Genomic DNA, 15450 nt, shown 5'->3' with positions numbered 1-15450 from the left:
GCCACATACACCTATATAACATCTACAGCTCTGAGACTTTCTTTAGTCTCCTAGTCGCAATGCCAGCCCCCTCATTTCCCCGACTCTAAGGATGTCTGCTCATTAACCATGAGCAAAAGAAACACAGCTACACGTCAGGACAAGATCTGATTAAGCCAGAACGATATCCCAGTTAGGGCTTTAGGGACAAATATTTAAAATGTCACACTCTTAAATGAAGTAATCTGATCAGAAATTAACAGAAAATTAATCAGAGAGTTTATCTTCAGGGGAGAATGAAGGCGTTGATTTGTAACATATGGAATGAAGGAAGTCACGTCTCCTAATGCACACGTGTGTTCAACCATATTATCTCCAAATGATGTACATCAAAATGATCTCAGTTCTGCATTGTAGGCTCTTCATTTGCAATACTGTGATTTGCACTCTACAATCAAGACCAGGATGAAGACTGACAAGAAGCAGCAGCTTTTATGAGCCATCTTAAAGTTGTTGTTTTTTAAACTTCTGAGAATTCAAGTGACAGGTCATTTTTTATGTAATTTTCTGTAAAAACCAGAATAATTGGATAAACGACGTGGGACAGGTACGTGGTGGTGTAAATGACATGGGACTCAGGATGATTTCCCCACTCTGATGTACTTCATATAGGTCGCGCACTGCAAAGTTAACGCATGACATTGAAGCCCGCGACTTGCTATTTGCAGCTGAACAGCGCTGTCCCTGCTGCGGCGGCTGCCGGCTCCAGGGCTCCACGCGGGGATCTCGCGATACTTGCGAGATCCCGCGCATGCTCAGTAAAGAGGCGAAGCAGGAAGCGGTATAGCGGCACGTTAAGTGCCGCTATCGTACATCTACCCCAATAACAGTTGCCAAACTGATCTCTCTGTCACTGTTGATAACTCAACAAGCTTGCTGCCACACAAGCTCACTGCCAAGTGTCATACTTGACTCTGAACGATCCTTTATTTCCCACATTCAATCTGTTACAAAATCATGTTACATACACCTAAAAAACATATCGAAAATTCGACCATATCTCACACAAGACACTGCAATAGTCTCCTTACTGGTCTTCCCAAAAACAGGCTATCACCATTACAATCCATTATGAATGCAGCTGCGAGGCTTATCTTCCTTGACAAACATTCATCGTCTGCTGCCCCGCTCTGTCAGTCCCTCCATTGGTTGCCGGTTTTTGATCGTATTCAATATAAAATACTTTTACTTACACATAAGGCCATTAACCAAACCAACATACATCTCTTCACTCATCTCAAAATATCTACCAACCCGACCTCTTCGCTCAGCACAAGATCTGCGTCTCTCATCCCCACGCATTACTTGCTTCCATTCACGGTTACAGGACTTTCTTCGGGCTGCACCCACTCTATGGAATGCCTTACCACGCACAATAATGGCGGGTATCCACTAAGATATACAAACGAGAGCACGATTACGACATTCCAGTCGTGCTCTCGCTTGTATATCTAGTGATGTGCCTAGACTGAACGTTCACTCTCCTCTAGTCTCCAATCCTTCAAGTGTTCCCTGAAAACTCACCTCTTCAGGCAAGCTTATCAGATTCCAGAGCCACCCACATAACCTCCTTAGCTTCCATAATTACATCTCCTTTCACAGTCCACACATAACCTCACACATTGTCGTTCTTTCACATCCTCCTGATATTTGGCCAACATTCCTGTGTGACTGGATCATGCAGCCCACCAAGAAACTCTGCATTCTGGCTGGACCAAGATGCAATATATAGAACCTATCCTTGTGCATCAATGCCTATTTCCCTTTAGAATGTAAGCTTGTGAGCAGGGCCTTCCTACCTATATATCGGTCTGTTATTACTCCGTTTTGTTCTATTAATGTTTCCAATTGTAAAGAGCAACAGAATATGCAGTGTTATATAAGAAACGGTTAATAAATAAATTAAATAAATAATGGTCACTACTCTCTCTGCTGTTACCATTATCCAGGACCATAGCTACTCATCCTATATCATATATAGTCACTACTCTCTCTGCTGGGACTATTGTAAAAGGAGCACACTACCCTCATTCTCCTATATCACTATACAGAAGCACTACTCTGCTGTTACCATTATCCAGGACCATAGCTGCTCTCATTCTACAATATCATACAGTCACTACCCTCTCTGCTGTTACCATTATCCAGGACCATAGCTACGCATCCTACAATATCATACAGTCACTACCCTCTCTGCTGTTACCATTATCCAGGACCATAGCTGCTCTCATTCTACAATATCATACAGTCACTACCCTCTCTGCTGTTACCATTATCCAGGACCATAGCTACGCATCCTACAATATCATACAGTCACTACCCTCTCTGCTGATACCATTATCCAGGACCATAGCTACGCATCCTACAATATCTTATATAGTCACTACTCTCTCCGCTAGTAGCATTTTCCAGGTTCAGGGCTAATCTCATTCTACAATATTATATATAACCACTACTTTTTCAGCTGGTACCATTATCCAGGGCAAGGGCTACTCTCTTCAGCACTCTCTCAGCTGGTACCATTATAAAGTAGCACTACAACAGACGTTCTCCAGTTTTGCTATACGAAAACACAGATTACCCTAGAGATACCTCAAGGGAGCACTACTACCCTCTCACTCTCCTATATCACTATACAGAAGCACTACTCTCTCTGCTGGAACCATTATAAAGGGAGCACACTAATACCCTCATTCTCCTATATCACTATAGAGAAGCAGTACTCTCTCTGCCGGAACCATTATAAGGGAGCACTACTACCCTCATTCTCCTATACCACTACACAGAAGCACTGCTCTCTCTGCTGGGACCATTATAAGGGAGCACTACTACCCTCATTCTCTTATATCACTATACAGAAGCACTACTCTCTCTGCTGGGACCATTATAAGGGAGCACTACTACCCTCATTCTCCTATATCACTATACAGAAGCACTACTCTCTCTGCTGGGACCATTATAAGGGAGCATACTACAACTACCCTCATTCTACTATATCACTATACAGAAGCACTACTCTCTCTCTCTCTGCTGAGACCATTATAATGGAGAACTACTACTACTACCCTCTCACTCTCCAATATGATGAAGCATTACTTTCTCTACCTAAAACACTATCCAGGATTACTATTCTCATTCTCTGATATCACTATAAAGAACTACTCTCCTGTCCGTACCAGGATCTAGGAATACGACTATGCTCGCTGTCTAACGTATAATACAAGCACAACTATCATTCTCCAACATCATTACAGAGGTGTCCTGCTCATTCTACCGTGGTTACTAGTTCTAGTATTCTTTAATACCACTCTTCAGAAAAATTACGGTACTCTGTGCCGATATCACTATCACTACTATTTTACACTTCAGTATCGCTACAAATAACTTTATTCCAGTGTCATAATGTGGGAAGACTATGACTCGGATTATAGCACACAGAAGCCCTGCACTCTGCCAATTACTGCTAACCAGGACCACCACTACCATCCTTCCCCAGTATCCCTGTACTGAAACACTTTACCAATACCACTACGACTATCATTCTCCAATGTTACAATTCAAGAGCCCTACTCTGTCGCCATCATACAGACACATCCCCCTGAGGGACTATAAATACACAAGACTTGAATGTGAAACCTGGAGGAGGGTTCTGGGAAAGACAAGATGATACCAAGGGGAGTATCTAGCCTTGGAGAGAGAAAGTGGAGGAGTTTCCCATTGAAGCAACCAATCACCTTCTGTCATTTCAAAGACTCTGCTAGATAAACGACAGAAGCTGGTTGGACAACTTCTCCACTTTATCTCTCTCCAAGGCTTGATACACCCCCCCCCCCCCCCCAAAACATGCCTCGACCAGATCCTGGCAAAGTGAACCCCTAGTGTCTGTATGGACAACTGGCCATAACAATCACTTATGTACAGGGTCACTCAGTAACAAACACACTCATTGCACCTGATGCAGACTTGGAAATAAACCTGGCGTATGTACCGTGCAAGCATAACACAACTCGCAGCTGCATCAGTACGGCCACAATGAACTAGGACTACGTTACAGCCCAGTTAGTCCTCTCCAGTCACAAGCATAGATGTCATTGAAATGCGGATGGCTCTGCGTCATCCCGATCTCTATTCAGGAGCATGCGCAGCGCAAAAGCAAGATACGCTCTGCAAACAAGCGTACGTTCCGCATCAGCCCCACTGCGAGCTCAAGGTTCATGTCACAGAATATCAGAGTATCCGATATAGGACCCCTCTATTATCTACTGCCGCCAAGTCTGCATCTCAGAAGCACTGCACATAGCTATTCCTCTATTACAGCTGAATAGTAGGAGACATGTAGCACAATAGTGTTTTTTGGTTCCAGATATTGGGGTGACGAAGCTCCCTAATTGCTATATAATAATGACTTTCCATAGGTTAAAAGATGTGATTCTGCAAATAGGAAAATGCATTAGATTAGAAACAGATGTCAAGAATGCGATTTACGTATTGAACCAGGCCTGTGATTTGGTGGTGGGACCTTCAAGGCAATATGGCAATGTGTAGAGAGAAACGTACAAATGATTTTATGAATTCACCTTCCCACGTGTCTATCAAGTTTAAGATTATGAGCAAACATTCTGCCGCCCTATTGATTTCCCAACCTTTTATATGATTCAGTGCCATTATTGGGTTAGAAGCAGCAATCTTTTACCTCCATCGAGCAAACAAAAAAGACAGACAAATGCAATAACTCATGATAATGGAAACCAGGTGATATGATGCACTGGTCATGGCAATATAGTGGACGCCACTAATAACTGCTTATTATATTTTCATATTTCTCCTTCATCCACCAGGGGACACTGGAGCCTCAGTACAATGGGGTACAGGAGTGTGTTAACCGGGAGCTGGCACCTTTAAATAAAAAACTACTGGTAGCTAGCTCCTCCCCCTCTATACCCCCTCCCAGCTCCGTCTAAAAAATGTGCCCTGGGAGCTGGACATAAGCCTCCTTAGGGCTCCGGAAATATAATCTACAGCATGAGGGCAGACAGGCAGCCTACTGCCCCTGCCTGTCTGCGACGAGGGAGCTGCCGGGTAGATCCTCACCGCTGCTGCATGCGGTTTGCGCTGAGGTCTCCTGCTACAGAGAATCTCTGGTGTATCCAGGTGTTGCATGTAGAGGATTTAGAGGTTATTGAAAAACCATCTATTTTCGGTAAAAGATTTAAACAGTGTTACATTTCCAGCATCAGAAGAGCTGTATGAGATTCTTTCTTCCGCATGGAAACATCCGGACAAAAAATTTCAAATTTCTAAGAAATATGTCTTATTACCCTTTTCCACCTGACAGTAGGAGATTATGTGAAACTCCTCCAGCAGTGGACCAGTCAGTAGCCAGTCTTTCTAAGGAAACCTCGGTTAGGAAGATGGAACACACAGTTGCAGGGGTTTTGATGCGTCCAGCACTAGTTAGTTGTTGGGTAAAGAAGGCCATTGAAGCCTGGGCGCTGCAGCTGGCTGAGGGGATTAAGACAGGTACACAAACTGAAGACTTAATTCAGTTAGCCGAACAGATTGCAGAGTCGGCTGCTTTCCTTGGAGAAGCGTCTAAGGACATTTGTAATCTATCCGCCAGATCTTCAGCATTAGCTATATCTGCTAGAAGGGCTCTGTGGCTGCGTCAATGGCAGGCAGATGCAGAGTCCAAGAGAGCGGTAGAGGCCCTTCCCTTTACTGGGGAGGTACTTTTTGGATCGGAGTTAGATAAGTGGATCTCACAAGCTACAGGTGGGAAATCCACTTACCTACCATCTGCAGCTCCTCCTCCTACTAGAAGACCTTTGACAGGTCCCTCCTTTCGATCCTTTCGCGCCTCTGGAAGATTTAGAGGGCGTTCCAGAGGAGGTCCTTCCTTCTCAAGAGGTTCCAGAGGCCGAGGTAGAGCTTCAGCATCAGCCGCCTCCAACACTCAGCAGGACAAGGCAGCTGCCAAGCCTGCCGCATGACGCCCTTCCTTCTCATTTGGGGGATCCCAGGGTCGGGGCGCGCCTTTTACGCTTCAAGGACATTTGGATCCAGTCTTGCCAGGACGCCTGGGTCAGGGACATCATTATTCACGGCCTGAAATTGGACTTCAGGATCCAACCTCCTTCTCGTTTTTTCAAAACCAGTTTACCTCTGGTTGCAGAAAAACGAGGAGAAATTCAGGAGACAATACAAAAACTGTTATTGTCTCAGGTAATAGTGAATGTTCCAACCCACCAGAGAGGTCAAGGGTTTATTCCAGGCTGTTTGTGGTGCCCAAGCCGGACGGCTCCATGAGACCCATACTCAATCTCAAGGATTTAAACACTCATCTTCGAGTTTTCAAATTCAAGATGGAATCTCTCCAATCCGTTATAGCGGGTCTCGACAGGAACGAGTTTCTGGTGTCCTTAGACATAAAGGACGCTTATCTCCACATACCAATCTGGCCCCCCATCAAGCTTTTCTTCGTTTTTCGGTCCTAGAGTCGAATTTTCAATTCCAGGCCCTACCTTTCGGACTTTCGTCGGCCCCAAGAGTATTCACAAAAGTTATGGCGGCAATGATGGCTCTACTGCATGGTCAGGTGGTCGTCATTGTTCCATATTTAGACGATCAATTGATAAAGGCCTCTTCGGAAGCTCGGCAGTTAAGGGACATTCGCTTAACTCAGAGCATCCTCCTGCAACACGGTTGGATACTAAATTTCAAAAAGTCCTCCCTGATCCCTACACAGCGTTTACTATTCCTGGGAATGATACTGGACACAGTGCAGCAAAGAGTTTCCCTGCCTCAAGACAAAGCTGCCTCCATTCAGCATATGGTGCGCCTGGTCTTAAAACATCGCCGAGTGTCTGTACATCTCTGTATCCGCCTTATTGGGAAGATGGTAGCGGTTTTCGAGGCGATTCAGTATGCAAGATTTCACGCCCGTCCTTTTCAACTGGATCTCCTCTCCCAGTGGTCAGGATCCCACCTCTTTCTCCATCAGAGAGTTCTCCTGACACCTCAGACTCGAACATCTCTCATTTGGTGGCTGAACCTTTCCCACCTGCTAGCGGGGAAAAGGTTTGCAGTGTGGGATTGAACCCTCCTCACCACGGACGCAAGCCTGAGGGGTTGGGGAGCAGTGACTCTGGGAAAGCATTTTCAGGGGCACTGGACGCAGCAAGAAGCCAGATTGCCCATAAATATTCTAGAATTGAGAGCGGTATTTTATGCTCTCCAGCTGGCGTATCCGCTGCTGGAGGGGCAGGCAATCAGAGTCCAGTCAGACAACGCCACTGCAATGGCGTATATAAACAGGCAGGGCGGCACAAAAAGCAGAGCCGCCATGAGGGAGGTAACAAGGATTCTACTTTGGGCAGAGGAATTTGCAGTAGCGATTTCTGCGATCTGCACCCCAGGAGTAGAAAACTGGGAGGCCGACTATCTCAGTCGGCAGGATGTTCATCCAGGGGAATAGTCACTCAATCCACAGGCGTTCCAGCAACTAACTCTGAGGTGGGGCTGTCCTCAAGCCGACCTTATGGCGTCAAGGTTAAACCACCAACTACCGGTTTACTACTCCAGAACAAGGGACCCACGAGCAGCTGCAGTGGACGCACTGACGGCTCCGTGGAAGTTTCATTACGTCTACCTATTCCCTCCGTTTCTGCTCATTCCGCGCCTGCTTCAAAGAATCAAGCGAGAAGGGCTCAAGGTGCTTCTGATAGCACCAGATTGGCCCAGACGAGCGTGGTATTCCCAGATACAGAATCTGTTAATAGAAGAGCCGTGGCCACTGCCTCTTTAGGACGACCTCCTTCTTCAGAGCCCATTTGTTTATCGCGACTTAAGGCGGCTTCGTTTGACGGCCTGGCTACTGAAAGGGCCGTCCTCAGAAAAAAGGGTATTCCGTCTAGTGTGATTCCCACAATGATTCGGGCTAGGAAGGAAGTCACTTCTCAACATTACTACCGCATATGGAAGACATATGTGGCTTGGTGTGAGAGACGTCATTCTCCTCCGTCAGTCTTTAAGGTCTCACGTCTCCTTTTTCTTCAGGCTGGTCTCACAGCAGGCCTTCGTCTTGGTACATTAAAGGTACAGGTATTCGTGTTGTCCATTTTCTTTCAGAGAAAATTGGCTTTGCTCCCGGATATACAGACCTTTCTGCAAGGAGTGTGAGGATTCAACCTCCTTTTGTGCCTCCCACGGCACCATGGGATTTGGATTTGGTGTTGGCCTTCCTCCAGTCTGATACTTTTGAGCCATTACAGAGAGTGGAGATAAAGTACTTAACCTGGAAGATGGTACTGCTTTTGGCACTCGCTTCGGCAAGGCGTGTGTCAGAACTCAGTGCTTTATCCTGCCGCCCTCCTTATCTTATTTTCCATGAAGATAGGGCGGAGCTGCATACTCAAAGGGCTTTTCTTCCCAAAGTGGTGACAGCTTTTCATATAAACCAGCCTATCGTGGTTCCGGTGTTTAAGGATGACTCTTCCAATTCAAGATCCTTGGATGTAGTCAGAGCACTCCGGATTTACGTTGACAGGACTGCCTCCCTCCGTAAATCAGATGCTTTGTTTATTCGGTTTGATGTGGCCCGTCCAGGTTGACCGGCCTCCAAACAGACCATTTCTAGATGGATTCGCTTCACTATCAGGCAAGCATACGTGGTGGCCTCCAAACAACCACCGGGTCCTATTACGGCGCATTCTACGCGCTCGGTAGGTCCTTCATGGGCGGCTGCTCGCGGGGTTTCCTTAAACCAGCTTTGAAGAGCAGCCACTTGGTCAATGCCTACCTTCCTACGATTCTATCGTTTTGATACTTTTGCGGCCACCGCTTCGGAGTTTGGCCGTGCGGTGTTGCAGGGCTCTCCCACCCGGGATGTAAGCTCTGGGACGTTCCCATTGTACTGAGGCTCCAGTGTCCCCTGGTGGATGAAGGAGAAAATAGGATTTTGGTACTTACCGATAAATCCCTTTCTCCGATTCCACAGGGGACACTGGACACCCTCCCTAGGCTGTTCTACCTGCATTGTTACTGTTTTACAGGTTGAGACGCTGGTTTGCGTTTAATGTTGTCTGACTGACCTGTTCTTGTTTTTTCATGTATATGTTGTTTTCTTATGTATATGTGATTAATGTAGCTTTTCTGTCTCCTTCTCCTTACTTTCCAGCTCCCCTCGGGCACAGTTGTTTTTAGACTGACTGGGGGGGGGGGGTATAGAGGGGGAGGAGCTAGCTACCAGTAGTTTTTTATTTAAAGGTGCCAGCTCCCGGTTAACACACTCCTATACCCCATTGTACTGAGGCTCCAGTGTCCCCTGTGGAATCGGAGAAAGGGATTTATCGGTAAGTACCAAAATCTTATTAGACAGCAAGACATACAGGCAGCATATATTGGGTGCAGATATTTGAGGCAGATGTTTTGTGGGCTGAAGCAATGCTCATGAGGGTACAACCTAATAATTCACATCACAGAGGCACTACATGTAAGGGATTTTAGCACTTCAAAGTTTGGAATCCCTTTAAATTTAAAATCAAATGCTTATGGAAACATTAAAGCCACACTGACCACATTTACTTTAAAGCTTTCACATAGGGTTTATTTCATGGATAGACGGCAAAATATTTTGGATCCAAAATTGTACAAGAAAGGCTTTCCTCCCATCCTAATCATATCAGCATAAGGCACCTTACCCACTGGCACAACAAATCATACATTTACCACTAGTAAACAGATATGGGAATGGTACTGATTGTGCCCAATAACATGATGAGACCTGAGAATTCCAAGCTCGGATCTGATGCAAAACTCAGCTTCCTAAGTAGAAAAGGTCATGCACCCACCCGAACAGCTCTAACTGTGCCATGCTCACCCTTTTATGTCACTTCACTAGTTTTGCCCCAGACACTGGTATCACGTCTGCACTGCTGCATGAAATGAGGCAACTGGAAATTACTTTGCACAACTGTCCCCTCCTCTAGTGCAAATGCCACCATGTAGAAATAGGACATTTAGGGGGGGGGGGGGGGGTATTCAAATCAGCACAAATATGCCTCCGGAAAACTAAACGCCGTGATGGCCAACCAAACGATATAGGCCAATTATGGTAGTACTGACATAGCAAGATTTCCTGCAACTCTAAGGAGTGAGGGGGAAATTTTGCCATACCGGCAGGACGCAATGTGCCATTCCAGGACGGAACATTCCATCAATGCCAGGAATTGAATTCCCTCCCTAAGCTACAGAACGGTCTTCACATGTAACTTTTTCATTGCCGTCGCCTGGAAATCGGAAGCACGTCTAACAACAATTACTCCAAAGACTTATAAATATTAAACAAGGTTGAGTTTTGGATTATTTTTCCTGAACTTGTACCTCATGGATGTCACTGGCTTAAAGTGAGGGAATATTCTGCATTGCCATAAATTGATCTCACAAAACGACAGCCGCCACCAAGAGTGGTGCCTGTTACCTAACCCTACCTGTAAAACTTTACCCATCTGCATCCTTAAAAGACCTCCAACCCAGCAACCAAATTATAAAACTTATACTTACCCTCAAAAATCAAACTTTTAGGAATAAATACTCAAGGTGCATACACACAACGATTTTTTGAACGATAATAGTTCGTAAAAATCGTTCACTTTCTGAGTAAAACGATGAACGATTTTCGTTCATGCGCGTTCACGTTTGTAGTTTTTAGTTTGTAGTTCAGTCAGACTTGTCAACTCAACGATTTTCAGTAAGGGAATATGCAAAAATCGTTTGTAGTTCTAAAAAATCGTTCATTACATTTAAATGATCATAGTAAATGAACAACTTTAGTAAACGATTTTAGTTCATTTTTTCAAGGAAGAAAAACGTTTACTAAAATCGTTCATTAACTAAATCGTTGTGTGTGTATGCAGCTTAACACATAATATGCATGGCTAGCGCTGCATCACTACTTGGAAGATATAGAGGCGGATGCAGAGTGTTTTGTAAATGCCGAGATGCGCCCTGACTGTTTTGACGCTGCATACTTGCACCCTGCAGTGCTCTGTAGTGCACAAGCAACACAGACAAAGGGCACGATTCAATTAAACACAAAGTGAATAGCACAGAGAATGAGCTCCCGGAGCTATTCAATCCATCGCGATGTTAGAACGAGCCTTCCCAGACCTCACGCCTTAAACAGGGTGTTTAGGCGCGAGAACGGGCATTCTCTGACTAAACTTCCTGGCGCGATGCTGTTTTCCCAGCGCTAAGGGCAGAAAATAGCATCGCACCTGGTCTTTTGTCAGATTTCTGCTCACATCTCCGGAGGGATGCAAGAAGAAATCCTTAGTCGGGCTTAGCAGCGCAAATGAATTGAATAGCTCCGGGAGAAAATTCCCAGAGCTATTCAATAGAATCGTGCCCTGAGTCTGGGAGCATTAGTAGATGAGCAGAGCAAAAGGGACGGGTGCCCAGCCCAGCCCACAGGAGGCACACTCCAATCACAGAACAGGAAGAACGACTACAGGAATCACGCACAATGTCACCAGAGGCCCACCACCAGTCACCCCACACAAGCCGTCCAGGAGACTAGAAGATTCACAGCCTCTGCCGCCCTTAGAACATGAATAAGAGGCGAGCAACCCATAGCCTGCCAGGGCAGGAGCCAGACAGCCAATTAGCTGTGAAGTACTACACATATAAGTTGGTGCAACACCAGTTTCCACACAATAATGGCGGGTACACATTGGCTGAGCAATTGAACGACCGATATATCGTGTGTGTGTCGGCCAGTGTGTACAGACATATGTGAAAGTCATCGTTCACAGAAATATCACGTCGGCTGTGCATGTGCCCGACATCCATTCACTGGCGGTGACCGCTGCACAGCAGTTTTTCCCACCCGCAGGACACTGCAACCTGCAGGAGTGGACATAACCCGCAGGCTGTTTCAGCGGGGTGCTGCGCCGGAGGTCAGGATGCTTTCTGCCCTTCAGAAATAGGACAGGGCGCGGCGTCCCGCTGAAACAGCCTAGCAGGAACGCTAGTATGGTATTTAGAGACATTGCTGTGTAGTATAGGGTGAATTGGGGCACTAATGTGTGGCATTAGGTTAATTGGGGGCATTGTATTACAGTACATATAATTACACTTGCTGCAGAGGCCACCAGTGATTGACATCACAACTGGGCAGGCACATGTAAATGACCGCCCAGTTGTGACATCAGGCACGACACATCAGGCCGACGATTGGTAAGGGTGTATGGACTTACCAATCGTCAGATAGGACAGCAGATCGGCTGATCCATCATCCTAGTAGTGTGTACCCAGCTTAAGTGTTGGGCACAATGCAGCAGTCAGGATGCGACTAGCCCCAAAGCCATACTTAATGTGGATTCATATGTATTCAATCGCCTATGCACTTGTAACTGGTGGGATAACTAGGTTGTAACAGGGCTTCTCACATAGGCAATGTTCATGAATGGTGTCAATGGAAGTGTGGTCTATGCAGATTTCTGCAGAAGAATAAACATGCCTGGATCTTTTACACCTAGTATAGCACTACACAAAATACTGAAGACAGGTATCAACCATGCATACAGACAGAAATGCATCAAGCTCTGCATAATCATTTATATCCATGGGCAGTATGCAATGTGGGCTAAACTCTCCATCGGCTCAAGAGTAAAAACTGCAAATGTAAACATACACATTACTACAAGAATAAAACAATGTATTCAAATAGAATATCAAACAGAAATCATTTTGACAAGTCAAAGTGACAATAAAAACACAACAATTAATCGCTGTTCGGAAAAGTTCAAGAACCTATTAAACTAAAGAAATTTGAGGAAACACAGTGCAACGTGGAATAGGAACAACCTAGTCACGCCATGGTGAAGACAGCCACTTATGCTTCCTTTAGAATACAATAATGGTCTCTAGTTAAATAAGCTTCAATTTCTCATTGTATAAAAAACTATGGGGGAAATCACATTTTACGCAATGGAAGAGATGTGCCATACCGGAAAGCAAGTTTTTCCACACCCCCATAGAGGTGCAAAGGAAAACGTACCATATTGGCACTAGCGTAAATGGCCAATATGTGCATAACCGGAAAGCTTAGAAAATAATCTTCCCCATGGATATACAGTATTTTCCTAAAATGCAGAATTTATCTGCACTGTAGCAAAGATTTAAAAGGTCATTAATAGAGGTTTCAAGAAAACTCAAAATCTCCAACCCAAATAACAACAAAAAACTGGTCACACACAAGCAGAGCAACAGCACCAGTGCCCAAATGTATCAGATATTCAGGGGCCACACTGAAAGAGGTCCTGATGTTTGGGGCCTGTAAATATGGACAGAAGATCATAATTGTGAATGTGGGATTACTAACATGTCCAATACTAGAACAACCAATGTCATTAAGGCAGTTATCAGCTGCTACATGTATGTACAGTATAACGCCGGCTCGCATTGTGCAGAGGCACAACAAAAGTGCATTCATTAGTTTTAATATTTATGGCTACCAACAATGACCCAAACCTCAGGTAATAACACCTAGAAGCAAACACATTGCCCAGATACAGTATTAGTATATAGAACAGTGCAATTGACCAGCGAAGCCTGGCAGGCCCAGAGCGCACATCTTATAACAGCCAGACTCTGGCTAGTGCTTGGGGCTTGCAGTGCTGCGGCTTCGAGTGAGGCCTCCGGCCTTGTGGAAGGCACAGCTGCAGTATCTGTTATAGGACAGAATACAAAAGCAGACTCAGGGCAATTAGGTTTATGAGAGATTTCAAGCACATTGCCCATTATATAATATTACTAATGCCAGTCAGTAATTTTACCCCAAAGCTCAGCCTGTTCTTTAATACAGAACTGGTAAATGAATAACGCTTGTAAACTTTAAAATGGTGAAAGGGTGATGGTGTGCGCAGACATGGCAGTCCAACATGCTAGGTGGACTGTTTAACTTACTATGTGCAACATGCTCATAGTCACCCATCTGCAGTAGGCGGTCATATTAGGAGGGAGGGGCTTCACTAACAGCAGACACAGAGTGACTGACAACTTTTGGCTGCCTTGTAGAAACACGTTGCGCATACTGTTTATTACTTCAAATCATAAACTAGTGACTGAGGGTGACAGAAGTGCTGCCAAATATCTAACAGATAAGCATCATGGTAAGAGAGGCAGGTGGAAGAATTCACAGCAATAAGTAACCATCCACCTGGTCTGCTGAGATACAATAACTGAATGTATCATTTCGGCCAGGATGTCAGCAATATTCAGTCTACGATACAACAGGTGCTCATGCATTTCCCAGTGGTGGAAGTACCAGTATCTATGCCAGGAATATGCCTCAAGCAATGGGACAGACGCATTGCACGGTACAGTGACCTCACCGCCTGCAAGTTCCCAGGCACACGTTACATACAGATCCTGCTTTGCTAACCAGTGGACTTCTAAACCTTTCCGTGCTGAGACTTGTAGTGCCCCAGACATATAAGCAGCCACATGGCAGGGTAAGGTGGCAGGATGTACAGTAGGACGGAGGCCTCTGAGAGGGATATGCTGCATGTCAGCTGGGGCCACTGTGGGACAGTCAGCACTAGGCCAAGATAGAGGATGGGGGGGTGGGGAAGGCTTGGGTCCTAAAGGGAACATGTGGGGCCCCAGCACGGCCTAGGCCACGTGATAGATGGCCAGCGACACAATGCACCCCGGGACCATGACTCCTCACTAGGGTGGCCTGCAAGTGCCCCGCTCTGTGTGGGAGCCCCTCACAGCTCGCCCCCCACCAGGCCCACACGCTGCTCGGAGCTCCCAGGCCCCTGCACGGTCTCAGGCCCCTCTGTAGCACGACCACCCAGAGCCCCCCCAAGGAGGGTCACATGCATGTACATGACGGCGACACATAGGCCTCTCAGCCCTCCTCACACACACAGAATACCCCGCGACTCACCTCTCACTCTCCCCCTGTCTATGGAGACGGCCGTGACGAGCACACGTCCCCCGCCAACCAGCGCCGGCGCCGCCGGTCAGCTCAGCCAATCAGCGATGAGAGGGGCGGGTCCACGGCTCAGGCCGCTCTCCTGCATGGATTCATGTGGGAATGTCAATCCAACATGGCGCCGCCCGCGTTGCATGTCGGGAGTTGTAGTCTTCCTCCACATGTGTCATGTCCTCACCCGGCCCGGTCTCTGAGCCGGGGGACTGTATTGTGTGGTCCCCAGCGTGCTGGGCAGATGTGGGAGGGAACACTGAAGTGTGTGCAGAAGAAAGTCGCTGAGTTTATGCCCATAGACCTAGGCGCAATGTACATGGGGAGAGAGGCTTCCCCCCTCCATGGCTCTTGCAAAGTGAGCTTTGTTCTCTCCAGAGCTGGGACATCTGTCTGTCATCTCTCATATCTATTTATAT

At 46.2% G+C, this 15450-nt stretch overlaps 1 protein-coding gene across 1 annotated transcript in view; it reads right to left on the bottom strand.

Annotated features, from left to right (window-relative positions):
• The window catches only part of ERI3 (ERI1 exoribonuclease family member 3), a 235370-nt gene extending 220282 nt beyond the window's left edge, over positions 1–15088 (bottom strand). The window contains exon 1 of the mRNA XM_088460685.1: positions 14993–15088. The gene's annotated coding sequence lies outside the window, so the exon portion shown is untranslated. The remainder of the gene's footprint in view (positions 1–14992) is intronic.
• Positions 15089–15450: the final 362 nt, after the last annotated feature.

Source organism: Taudactylus pleione, unplaced genomic scaffold (assembly GCF_031769625.1).
Source record: "Taudactylus pleione unplaced genomic scaffold, aTauple2 ptg000969l, whole genome shotgun sequence".
Classification (NCBI taxonomy): Eukaryota; Metazoa; Chordata; class Amphibia; order Anura; family Myobatrachidae; genus Taudactylus; species Taudactylus pleione.
This window is presented reverse-complemented; position numbering and strand designations above follow the sequence as displayed.